This window comes from Periophthalmus magnuspinnatus, chromosome 5 (genome assembly GCF_009829125.3).
Source record: "Periophthalmus magnuspinnatus isolate fPerMag1 chromosome 5, fPerMag1.2.pri, whole genome shotgun sequence".
Lineage (NCBI taxonomy): Eukaryota > Metazoa > Chordata > Actinopteri > Gobiiformes > Gobiidae > Periophthalmus > Periophthalmus magnuspinnatus.
The window spans coordinates 3009505-3023505 of NC_047130.1; the positions used below are offsets into that span (position 1 = coordinate 3009505).

General features: G+C 40.1%; 1 long non-coding RNA gene across 1 annotated transcript; it reads left to right on the plus strand.

Moving 5' to 3' along the window:
* The first annotated feature begins 10715 nt into the window (after positions 1–10715).
* Positions 10716–11404, plus strand: LOC129456258 (uncharacterized). The gene is made up of 3 exons (XR_008648700.1): positions 10716–10834; positions 11203–11285; positions 11358–11404. It is a non-coding gene; the product is annotated as an uncharacterized LOC129456258 (long non-coding RNA).
* The last annotated feature ends 2597 nt before the right edge of the window (positions 11405–14001 follow it).

A 14001-nucleotide genomic window follows, 5' to 3' on the forward strand; every position in this document is an offset into this window, starting at 1 on the left:
TTTGACTGTTAACGTGTCAAACGGTGCAAAAGTCTTCACCGGCCTGCAGTGCGCAAATGTGTCATGAGATTGTTTAACTTGTATGTTTAAACTAAACCCAGCAAAAGAAAAAAATAAAATAAAATGATAAATTATACATATCTATTTGTAAATGATCGTTTTAGTCTGTCCTCCTAAGATCACATTGTTAAAGCAAGGTGTTCTTCTCTGCTGCTTCTCTCTTTGCTAATTTGAATGTGAATTAGCAAAGAGAGAGGAAAGATCTTGAAAAAGAATTGTCTAGTCTAAGGAGAAAAACAAACTACTGTACAGATTATGATAACCAAATGAGTCAAAATCCTGTAAGCAAGTGTGTGTTGAAAATATCTGTCAGATCCACATTTTAAATGGTTTACTTTCTATTGTTCTACTGTGGCACGTGTGACTGTTCAGTTTGGTGCATGTGTGTGCCATTCAGACTCCATTAAGCATGTAATTGTGTCCCAGTGCTCTGCTTTCACACTCTCAGCAGCCTGACAGACAGGACAGACGGTAGGAAGCCCTCATAGTCATCATTAGAGCAGAAGCATTCATGAGAACTTCTGAACCTAAGGGTGGTGTCGTGAGATGTCTAAAGCTTCGCTGGCACCAAGCTCTTTTCTGCTCAGTGTTCTCAGTTAGTCTGTGTGATTGTTATTCGTTCGGGGTTTGGCCACCGCAGTGATGACAGCAGAAGCCACAAAATGGATAAATATCCCCAAGCAACAAGAACTATGTATAAACCATTGGTGGAAGAAGTAGTTCATTTTATTACTTAAGTAAAAGTACAGATGCTGGAGCAAAAAACAATAAATAAATAAAAATACTAAAGTCTGAAAAAATCTACTTAAGTAAAAGTATTTAAGTACCAATTAAAAAATGTACTTAAAAGTAAAAATAACAAAAGAAAAATGTATTTCTGTCAACTGGACAAAAAAAATTTATACAAGTAGATTTGTCCTGAATTTGCAAACAGAAACAATGGAACTGATAGTTGTTGTTTTCTGTTTTTATTTGTTAATTTTTACTAACCAGGCTCAGCCTTGCTTAGCTTGTGACATCTGCTGAGATCAGGCTTTGATAAGCCATTTGAAGCTTGCATCAAGTCCTTACTTTAGCTACAGGAGGGTCACAGTGAACGATAACCAACGAGACGCAGCTAAAAAAAGAAAAGCTGTAGTTGCTAGCGAGTGACGTCACACAGTCTGTGGTCATCATTTTCTACTAAGTGCTATTACAGATTCAAAGCCTCTTGCTGTGAGACAAGAGTAGGTATCTGTTGTTTTGGGCTTTTTGTTTAAAGGTTAAGGTTGTTTCTGAAAATCTTGCAGTCTTGTCTAGTATAGACCTACTATATTAACCACTACAGTGTCTCCATCTCTGTAATAATAATAATAATAATAATAATAATAATAATAATAATAATAATAATAATAATAATAATAATAATAATAATAATTTTATTATATTATAATATTATTAAACAAGTCAATCTATAGAAATAGTTGTACAACACACAGGTGTGGTGGTGGTTCATCATGATGCTGCTCCAGATGTGGAGTGAAATGTTTTCTAAATTTGGATTGCTCTTATCTTGGTCATCACTGTTCTTCGCCTTCGGTTTCATGCTACACTTCCCTTGAGCTGAACATTCTTCCACCTGTGGGATATTCTTCAGCACCTGTCTGATAACTGGCAGGCTGTCATCCTTTCCATTCATAAAGTACACGCATAACCAGAATTTTCCCCACTTGTGACTTTGTGAATGCATCACCTGTACACACATCCTCCATTGCACTGAATTTTAAGGAAATTCAAACGTGTGGACGTCACACTCTTTCACTTGTGGATGTTGGCCATGTGCTTGGTGTGAGGAACTGAGTAGTAACTTCATTTGTCACATGCAGACCTGGATGTGTAAGCTTATATTGCCTTGATCTGAGTTTCAGGTGTTTATGGTTGACTGTCCCCTCTGTTGTAACAATAAAGTCACTTATTTTTTTGTTTGAGGTAGATGCTCCCATTTTCGCTTCTTTTGTGTGTGTTGTTACTAGCTGGTATTAACATGGCTTGAGCCATAAGTCATTTTGAATTACACTTGGGTTTACACCTGTTACAGTGGTGCAGTTCTGTTTATTCCTGCATGACACACGCACAAGAACTAGCCATAACGAGGCTTATTTTTCCTGTACAACACAGTGGTCTGGAGCAGTTCATAGGTAGATGGATGAATACTTTTATCAAGTGAGTCCATGTGAAATTGCACTGCGTTGGTCAAATACACAGTAGTTGTTAATTAGGCAGTCTGCAAGTATTCTGCTCAAAATACATGGCAAACAGGCATTCTTTTTCTGTATTTTCTGGCACTCTGCTTTTTCACAATTCTGTTATTCATTCATTTTCCTTTTCTCTCGTTGATGTCAATACTAATGAGATACCAGCACTGTCTATGATGAATGATGATGAAACATTGACTTTATTGTCTTTCTGAGAGGTACAGCTTAAACATCTTCATATCAGATCTCAGTGACTTATGGTGGAGGAGCCCTCAGTGAGAGCAGCCCTCATGTTGAATATCACCTTACTGTAAACTACATGACAAATGCACAAGAGAGCATCAAGGACAGGGAGGCTAAAGTTATTCAAAGCTGACGGCCAAACATGCAAATGACAAGCAGATCATAAATCCTTAACATTTCCATTGTTTTTGCATTTGATAGAATAATTACAATAACTTTATTGATCTGTAAGTAACTTAATTTGCAGTCACTAGTAAATAACAAAGGTCATGCAGTGAACACATCCATCAACTAATAATCTCTAAACAGTTTCAAAGTTATTTGGCCAGCACTGTTGTTTCTCAGGTTTTGTTGATGTAGTTGAAAGTACTCCTGATTATACAATACTGACTAAATGTGATGTTGTTACTCTGATGCCAATAATATACACATTAACTATATTATGAGAAATGTATAAGAATAAGACACTAGTAGAGCTCAGAGTGGAATCACTGCTTCTCATGAAAAGTCTATTTATCTGGCCATCTGTATTAGATGCCTTCTGCAGTCAGGTTCCAAGAGTATTCGAAATGTGGATGCCTTGAAGACCCAGACCCAGCTGTCACCAAGTCTTATATAGTAAGATCTATGTGTAGCCTTCTTAAAGGGAAAGGGGCTTAATCACTTGTGTTGTGTAGACATGATCTTGTATTGGGCACTTTTTCCTCAAGAACCAATTATCGGCTTTGACAAGTGAACATGGTTGTGTGCACATGTTGATAGACATACACCAGCTGCCTTCTGCATCTATGCAGAATGCACACATCAGTAGTGCAGATATGAGAAATCTTATTTTTTATCCAGAGCATGAAGATTTTGAGTGGGGGAACTCTAGGTCACATGTGTGACTTGGCTATGTCATATATAAGACACCAAAAGCCTCAATTTACACCAAACCATAAATGTAATTTATTATTTGTTTATAGATGGACACACATTTATTGTTGTTGTATGTTTATCATTGTGTAGTAATGAGAGCATCAGTTGAATGTGGTTCAGGTAGAAGCTTAACTCACTGCTCTAGTGAAGAATGACAAACACAAATCATCATCACTCCACCGTAAGCAGAAACTCATTGCAGCTGGACCAAACTTTCAACTTCTTTCCCAGGTCCTCCTCAACAGAAACAGGCTAAGTGAACCCACAAACCAGGCTCAGGAAAGGTATCGGTAATGTGAGAACTTATAAAGTCCTGTCAGTAATAAACAGCCTGTTTTTGGCACATTTAAAATGATACTAACAATGTGAAAAACTTGATTGTTAGAAACACAAAACAAATTACATACAGTCACATACAAAACAAACTGCATACAATTCCATGACATCCTGCATTCCCATCCTCCTGTCCCACACCCCCAAGAACCCCACCATGAAACAGCAAATTACAAAGTGACACATAACCACAATAACACTTCAACATAAATAACAGACCCAGTCATGGCAGTCAAAGCTTAATGACAGATACAGGAAGAGTTTAGTTTTTTATACAACATGACTATAAATTGTTGAAATCAAGTTATTATTAGCTCTACAGTAAGGTTATTCAGTCAGTCAAATGTAACCTTATATGTCAAATGTCAAATGTAACCTTATATGTCAAATGTCAAATGTAACCTTATATGTCAAATGTCAAATGTAACCTTATAGGAAACAAAATAATACATTCTTGTCGATCTCTCTATTATCAAAGGGCACTCTAAAAGGTCTTGTTAGTCCATATTTAGGCTAGATCTCTGTATCCTTCATCATAAGAAGCCAACAGGTCGCAAAACAACACCATCATGTAGCACTAGGCTACAGGAAGTAACCAAGACATGTAAAGCAGGTAAACAAACTATCCACCTTGCTTGAATAGACTTGCAAAGCAGTTCAATCCAACTATCCCACAGACGTCATAATTTTGTGTAAATAATGTAAGGGGTGAGTGAATTGATGGGTCAGAGCCAATCCTATGTAGGCAATTTGAGAAACAAAAAGGATATCTGAGGCACTCTGATATAAAATAAATGTCTGTTATTGTGGCTATACAGACCTGGCAATGTGTTTCAACCAAGTGGTCTTTTTCAGGGCATACATAAAATTAAAACGGCACCAGGTCCCCCTAAATAGTTAGGAAGGACATGAGGTGTTCAGCAGATATCACACCTCTGGATTTCTTTCTATGGAGCTGAAGATTTATGTGGGGTTAACGATATTGTATATCGAACAGAGATACGGGACATCACTGAACTAAAGCAAAAGATAACAGATGTGACTGCAACCACTGATGAGGCTATGCTACAGTGAAAATAGCAAGAAAGTGAATATAACAATATCCCTATCAAATATGTTAGCGTGTACCTTGTAAAACACATAATATATAATATATATAATATATCTTCTTTCATTCAGGCTCACAAAGTTACATACACGGTGTTGTCTTTTGTTTCAGTCTCCATTTTTAAGATATCTGCATGTTTAGTATCCAGGTTGATGGGAAAAACAGATCCTGATGGAGAAGGATCTCCCCAAAAAGTCACAAGCAACATCATCTCATCAAGAAAGGCACAAAAGTTGTTCATAAAACCTGCATTAAACGTTCTTTAAACAGCACATTTAAACAGCAATATTAATTTATATTATATTAATATTAATCATTTTAATCTTTTCACAGGTGAAATGTTGTGAGTGCTTATTATGGATGAGGTCTTGTGATGCATGGCTCATTTGCACTGTTGTTGTACACCTGTGCTGTTTCTGCATGGACCTATGGAGTTGTGAGCCAGGTCTAACCCATGATGCCCCATTTTAGGGCATTCCAACATTCCCATCCCAAAGAAAATGCTGTGATCTGTTGGCAGTAGCCAGTCAACCTCCTGGAATCAGTGAAACTGCTGGAATCATGCAGACATTTCACAGAGCCCGCATTGAGACAGGCTTCAGCCCTTCAGCACCTGCACTAACCATCCCTGGCTGCAGCAGCGCGTTCATGCCAGGAGCGACACGGCTGAGCAGACCCTCACCAAAAACATGAACTCACCTCTCAGGTCGTCACCTCTGAACAAGTTTTGTTTGGCCATGGCCCACAACCTTGCTGACACCTTGTACGTCAACAAGGAAATGAATTCAGTTTGAATGGCTAAATTGACTGTACTTTTTGAGCAAACATAGACTTAGCACCTGTATGATTTCTCTAGTATCATCTTGTTTACCAGTTTATTCACCCCATAAAGTCTGTTCCAGCCATGAGGCAGCAAAGTGTGCTTTCTATACTAATTCTTATTGGTGTAATTTTGTGAGTATTTTGATTGTCCATTGTCCATGAGTCATGTGGCCCAATTTATTTGAGATTACCTACAGTCAACATCGTGCCCTGTAGGAATACTTCTCACCCTTTCCCTTTGCCCATGGGACACGACCAGAGAACTGGCAGGTTGATGTAGATAGAAAAAGGGGAGGCTTCCAGCCAACAGGAGCTGAGTTAACTTCATTGCGGCATGCCACCCAAACATGCCGAAGGTCGCCCAGCACCGAGCTACTGATGCCCCACTTGCCCGCGCACGCTCCACAATTACTGGTCTTGACGTTTTGCAACAGTAATCTTTGTGCGCCTGAATGTGGTCCACTCGGGGGCCTCGCATCTTGTGGCCATGACTGCTTGCCTCCACTAGCACATGACGTCAGAGGTCGGAGTTCAGGAGGGAGGGAAGGAAGTGTACTGCATAGTACGCTCTTTATAGGAGGGTTAGTGACCAATAAACCAGATACTACTACAGTAATTAATGATTGGGGGTACTCAACACAAGTCAGGAGAAGAAGTTTTGTAGTTCAAAGTGCCTGGATGAGTGTTTTACAGGAGGTCCAGTTTCACTTTGTGCTGCTATCCCTTCTTTATAGATAGGTGATGATGATTTCAGTTTAAAAGTTACTTTTGAATGACCCATAATCAATGCATGTTTTTTAATTAAACAAAATAACATTCAAAGCTGCACTAAAGCAGTGTAAATGTAACTTACAAAATATTGACTGTATTAATGCTGCACTATTAACCCAATGATGTGTTTTTAGATTATAAACTGTTTATGCAACAGCCGCAATGTCGAGTCCTGGCTGCAGCACTTTAGACTGATGTTATTTACCCCAGTGGGCTCCATACGTTCTAACACACACACGTGAGGACACGCATGCACACACACACAGACAGAGGAGGCCCTGTGAGCGTCTTGCTCAATTAGCCATGTTTAGTTTTAACAGTGCACCGGCGTCTGCTAAACCACAGCTCTCCAGAGACCCAGCTGCCAATCTCACTGAGTCAACACATGCATACAGTAGGGCTATCCTGAATGCACCACAAAATCATGCAGTCTGCTTATAGGAGATAGACTTACACTTGCACATGCTCAACTCTGACCCATTTTACTGCCCTCCTAATGGCAGCTTATATACAATAATACATTAATTTATATACAACCACAATATGCCATGCAATATTGCAATTTTATTTCATTTTACATTTTTGCTACAAATTTCTTGGTACAACTTACTTTCCTGTCTATCACCAAACATATTGTAAGCCACAAAATGGGCTTTAGTTGTAGCACTGATGGTGCACTGCGTCATACCCTATGAACCTGTAACAACATGAAAATAGGGGTGCTCTCAGTCACTCGGGTTCTCTATTCCACACTTTCTCTCATTAAACAGAGACAGTCCTCCTGTCCTCCAACTAATATCTTACCTCGTTCATCCTTACCTCCCCTCATTCACCTCGGTTGGCTACTTTGTTGGCAGCAGTGTGAGACAGACTCCATAGCCATACATCCATGTCTCCAGCCCAGATTCATGCTAGCTGTTAGCTAGCTCAAGGAGCCTCAGGACAGTGAAGCCTGTTGGGTATTCCTGGTGGTGATGTCGCCGTTGCATGAATGAGGCATGTTCTGTAGGATCCAACTGGCCAGTGGACCTGAGATGGATGCGCCTCATCGGAGGAGACTGGTGCAGGCTGTCGGGGAATGACCACATGCGTGACTCGCAGATGTTCCACAGCCAGCCAGTGAGGAAGACCTCATTCTCTGATGTCCAGGGTTGACCGCGAGAGTGAAGATGCCCCAGTGCCGTCCTTCAGGAGCTACGGCCTTGTGGTTGTGCTTGATGGTGTTTCTGGCTCTGCCTGAAGGGCTGGAGTTCCAGTGGGTGTCGGTGTGGAGACCTTGGGAGGTCTGTTGATTCCCTGCGGTCCCTGTTCATACATCCTTCCTCTTGTGTCCCCGGTGTGGTGCTGCCATGTCCTCGTCTGTCCAGGATGTCCTTCTGCTGGGATCCAGTGTGTTCAGGGTGATAGCGCCTAGGATTGTGCTTGCTCCTCACTCTGTTGTGTACATATGTTCTGTATTTGAATGTGTTCTTTTTACTGTATTGTTTTTGAAATGAGGACACTAAGGGAGAAGGACTGAGGCTTTAGTTGTGGCACTGGTGGTGCACAGACGCCATACACCTGGAACCTGTAACAACATATAAATAGGGGTGTTGCCACTCAACTCAGGTTCTCTTTTCGACACTTCCTCCTCTCCTCGTTCACCTTGATTATTATAATAATTTACTGTACATTATGTTTTCCTAACAGTGGTTGCTAAAACACACTTGGATGTAGGAGACATTTCTACTTTTGCAGATCTGGATAACTGTGGCTCCCTACCGCACTCCAGTGCGCAGGTGGACACACTGCAGTCATTCATACAAACACATCTGGTTGCTTGTGTATGCGTTTGGACAGCTGCTCTGGCTGAGACAGCTAAGTCCTCAGACTTAGACTCATACAAGCTTTAACCCTGTGACCTAGCACCTTGCCACAACACCAGAAAAAACTTAGTGCGGCAATCAATGCATGTACTCATTGTAAGGGGGGCAGACATAAACAATGGCAAGTAATTGTCCCAAGTAATCATAATGGTATACAGCTCACCACTGGCCTTGACACCAGCAATTTGCCAAAGTCAGTTTTAACTCAATATAATTTTCTTACTTCAGTTAAGTAATTAAGGAAAAAATGACAATTAACAATTTTGTCCACCCATAGAATATAAGCAGGCTGGAAAATTATCCTCAACTCAAAGAAACAAATAACCTATATTGTAAATGCATGTATAATCATTTGATAATTTTCAGATATTAATGTAAGAGTGCTAGTAAATGTATATTGTTAATATTATTGACAGGTTTACAGTTACAGTCGAGTAAAATGTTTAAACTTCTCAATGTCAATTGGTTATTTTCTTATATGATTAATGTCATGTTGTAAATGTTCCTATGTGCCCCACTGCCCTGTAATTTGGGAGGTTTTTGCCTCTGGAGTGTTTTGGGGCAGTAATGTTGCTTAAGGGTTCCAATTTTTTTCCAAAGAAAAGAGTAACTGTTGGATTTAATCCCACATCGTTCTGGCATTCTGACCACAAGGCTGCAGTGTGTCTGGACCCTCTGTGGTCTGTGTGTGACCATAGGCCCATTAAACAGTGTACAGTCATTTTTATAACTGCTGCAGGCTGCACCCATCTCCAGTGTGTGGAGGTGTGTGCATGCCAGCGCTGCAGAATGCATTTAGTGTTTATCACATTCCTGGTGTGTGTAGGGAAACCTAAACCTAAATGGCTCCGCACTGCCATTCGAGGCCCCTCTTGTTCAGAAAAGTGAAATGGCTGGGATCCAAATTGTACTTGGTGAGAAAGTAAAGTGCTGAGGGTCTGTGCAGTGGAGCTATATCACCCCACCCCTATATCATCACACTTACCATCATACACACTCAGACAACCTTTATTCCATTAAAACTATAATCACTGGCTATCTTTATATAATATTGCACTGACACTATAATGGATACCCATAAAATCCTAGGTGACTAATGAAAAAGCTGACCAGACGGCCAGTAACAAATGTGAGGTACCAAAGCCACCACCATGGTGTTCAAAAAGACACAAATACTTTACTTAATCACTGTTTTGTCTGTGGTGGTAATCAAATTACTTTGAAAAACTAATTTGATTACTGCAGTTTATTTGCATTCACACTTCCTTTTCTCCTGGCCTTGTAGAAGGCTATTGCTAACTGAGTTGTCACTTTGGAGACAGATCATGCTATGGTTACATTATTGCAGTACAATAACTAATACATCATATTTTATTGTGTAAAGTTGAAACAAAATGAATGACAAAGTGCTTCTGGTTTTCCTTCTGTGTGGTAAGAGTTCAGATTGATATTACAAATATTTCTAACCATTTTTTTTAAATTGGATTTTCTAGGAATCTGTTTTTAATCATCTAAAATGATTTTCCTCAGGGCTGTATGTGGGTACATGTGCTCTGGAGTTTAACTTTGTGAACATGAATCTGAGCTGGACTGAGGCACAACAGTTCTGCAGAGAAACCTACACTGATCTGGCTACTGTCCATAACACAGAGGACCTGGACCAACTGGTCAGACCAGACTGGTACTCCGGAGACGCCTGGATTGGGCTGGTCTATTCTGCTGTGACCTACCTAAAATGGGGTTACCGGGGTTACTATCAAACTGATGGAGACATGTGTCTGGAATCATACCCTAATGGATGGTGGTCTGAATATTATTGTAACAAACAAAGCACAAACAGTGCTTTGTTTGTTACAGAGGTAAGGTTTGATTCATGCTTGATTAACATACTATCAAATTGAGAGGTATTGCTGTCATTTTAAAAATAAAAGTACATATTACTAATAAATTATAGTAAGTGGACTTTATCATTGTGAAAACGTTCTGCACTATGGCCAAGAGAATGACCCACAGGACATATGGGTCCTGGTGGCTCAGACAATCAGCTGAATGTCCCATTTTATTCTATATACTGTATTGTATCAAATAAAGCCTGTGGATCAAATACAATTTTGTGTTAAATCCTGTGATTGTTTTCACAGATTTAAATGGAAAAAGTTTTTTTGTCATCACCACTGGCCAAACCTGGGCTGATGCTCAACTGTACTGCAGGCAAACCTATACAGACCTGGCTCTGATTGAGAGTGAAGCTGAAAACAATGAGGTGTCTGCACTTATAAGTCAGTCTTGTAGTTATGCCTGGATTGGTCATCATGAAGACCCATGGAGGTGGTCTGATAACAGCCCGGTTAAGTTCAGACACTGGAACACTTACCCTCTGTATTTCAGCAGCACCAAAGGGTGCGTTGTGGAGGATCAGAATCACTCCTGGAGACCTGAGAGCTGTGACCAGAGATTGCCCTTCTTCTGCTACAAAATGGGTAACACCCAACAGTCTGCTCTTTATTATCTCATGTTGGAAATTTACACCAGTTGTATAAGACACATTATCACATTTATGAAATTTGAAGTTTTGATTTTTCCGGTGGGTTGCAGCTCCTGTTCACAACTGACCAATGGGAAATCATATAAAATTATTCACAACCTAGAAACAACATTTGGTGAATAACTTTATCATGTTGGTTGTACTGATGCCTAACTGGGTTTGTTGCAAAAAAGAGATGCCAGACATTAAGGAGTTAAGAGTGTGTCAGTATAGTAATAGCTAGCATAAAACAGTGAAATGTAACATGTAATGTCTTTGCAAATAATACCAAAACACTTTTTGATAATTCCTTTTTTATCCTAGCGAAGTACACTATAATGAAGGTGTCTTTCCACTCTGATCTGAACATGTCTGACCCAAAGAACTACAGACTGCTCACACAAAAGGTGAATCTTTTTTCTACTATACAGTTCTGTTCTTTGTTACTGCCATTTTATAATGGTTTATGTTTTTAAAAGTTGGAAGAGAGGATCAACCGAACACGAGTCAAAGTGACATGGAAGACTTCACCCAAAAAAGAAAACTTTTTGGATTTGGGTTCAGCTACATTGTAACATTTGAAGAGCTGCTTACACTATCACAGTTTTTACTGTGACTTCCTTATTTGTGTGCAAATGTAATTATTATGCCACTTTATTAGGTATAAGGTATGCATGCAATAGCAGACAATGTACTATACAGGAACAATGTATAAATGTAAACTACAAAAAAAATTGTATTTGTGAGGTATGTGTGAGTGAGAGGCTGTTTATCACATCATGAGGACTCCAATCTGGATATGTACTCAATTCATGCAAACTTGCCTCCCTTATGGGAACAAATACCAGGTCCCCATGACATAAATCTTTTATTATTAGATCAACAACATGAGCATGAAGCAATATGACGTATGATATGGGTTAAAATAGGTTAAAGTAGTCTTTAAGTTAACGTTTGGTAAGTAACTGAGGATAGAATTGTCTCCAGGAAATGAATGAAACTAAATGTCCCCAAAAAAGATGGAAACCCAACATGTGTGTGCGTGTTTGTAATGCGAGTGTAAGGCTGTACACATGTCAACGCTAAGTGCCTTGTCATGTCAGCCAAAACAAACAGGCCTAATGAGAAGCAGCTCTGAGCAGAGACAGGGCAGAGCAGACACAGTGACCCCGCTGTCTTGTCCCTCGGCAGGGCTTAAAGTGGACACTGTGCCCCTGTGTGCACCTAGACCCAGCACTGCTCCACTGAGGCCTGTCTCACTACTGCCTCTGCTGCCAAGGTGTGAGCGGGACAGAGACAAGGAGGTGAAAGGAGGGGCTGCTGGGTTGAGGGCTGTTAATTAGAAGGACATTTGTAACTATGACATGAGCATAAGGCCACTTCATCTAAACAAGTCCACCCATGGATGTTATATACACACAAGTCATTGATTTTATTGACTTGGGAAGAATGCAATAGCTTAAATTTGTTTCATGATCTTATTCCTGATAGAAATTATGTTTAGTATGTTATCTTCAATGGGATTCTACTGGCGTGAATGAAGGTCTTCAGCCTGTTGCCTAACAGATGTCATGTCTCCATGCATCTTTCAAAATCTCATCACTTTTCTTTAGTATTTCTTTTCTTTAAAACTAGCAATCTAGTTACAGAGATTTGAGAGGCATAAATAATTATGATCTTGTAGCACTAAGTGTAGAAACTGGAAGCAATATGGACCAAGGGTCTTGCTCAAAGACACAAAGCAAGGCAAGTTTATGTGTATAGCACAATTCATACACAAGGTAATTCAAAGTGCTTTACAGAATAAGAAAGACATTAAAATCACACAAATCAAAACATAAATAATCACCCAATCTGCAACTCTCTCACCCACTCGTTTGCACCCTTTAAAAACTCTCTCTCACACTCTTTAAACACTGTCTTGCTCAATTTAAGAACTTTCCCATTACTTTCCCATTATTATCAAAATAATACAATAACTAATGCAGCAACACATGTCAGCTGGAGATGTCTTGTGAACACGGTCCATGAGTCATAGAACTGTGCTGCAAAGCTAAGAGGCAGAAAATCTCCAAACCACTGTTGGCTCAAGGAAAGGAAGCTCAAACAGGGCCTGAGAGTGTTGTGTATGTGTGTGTGTGTGTGTGTGGGGGGGGGGGGGTCAGTGTGTGTGTGTCGGTGTGTGTGTGTTCGTTCCTCACTATGACCCTCACTTGTCAGGTCACTTCCTCTGTGTCTGCTGTTTTCTCCTGCATGTTGTTTACTTTGGAGGCAGCAGGTCTTTTGGGAATTGGGCGCGTAAAGAGCAACACATCAAGTTCACACGTGCTTATCTGATGTGCAGATGGAGTACTACAGTAAAATTTCAGGTAGCGTCACCAAAGGTTGTTAATTTTTCATCCTGAAAGGCCGGTGTGTATATATGGTAAATGTGTGTGTGAGGGGTGTGCATGTGTGTCTTGACAGTAGATGGGTGAGAAGGGTACAAGGCTTTGGTGAGCCTGTGTATCCAGGGCTGTTGTCTGAGTGAAAGCAGTCAGAGAGGGAGGTCATACATTGGAGACAACGGTGTCACATGTGCATCTCTCTTCACCAAATTATTCTCTCTGCATCTAATTCCATAATAATTGCAATAACAACTTGACCAAATTGACAGGCCACGCACAGCCTTATATTATAGCCATTATTCATTTACTTCACACTAGTGGTAAGATATGGTGTTTAGCCACAGCTGCCCTGGGACAGACTAGTAGAAGAGAGACTGTCAAGCTGCACAGCACTTATCATTCACTCATATAGCAGATTCATTGACAAGGTGGATAAGGTGTCTCAAGGACACAACAGTAAGGTGGGGTTGCTCTCATAACCACTGAGCCATTGTCACCAGTAAAACCAGACCTTCTCCCTATTTCCTCTATGACACTGCATTCCACTTTCCCCCATTATTTCTATTAATTTATTATGCCTCAGTTTGTACCTGCCTTGTTATGTCACACAATGCCTATTGTTCCTTTGTGACCAATAAAAACTACTTATTTACAAGCTAAAAGCTTTTTGTTGTAAACATTATTTGGCATGGTTTGGCACCCAGCTGGATGGGTGAAGCTGCCATATATTAATTTA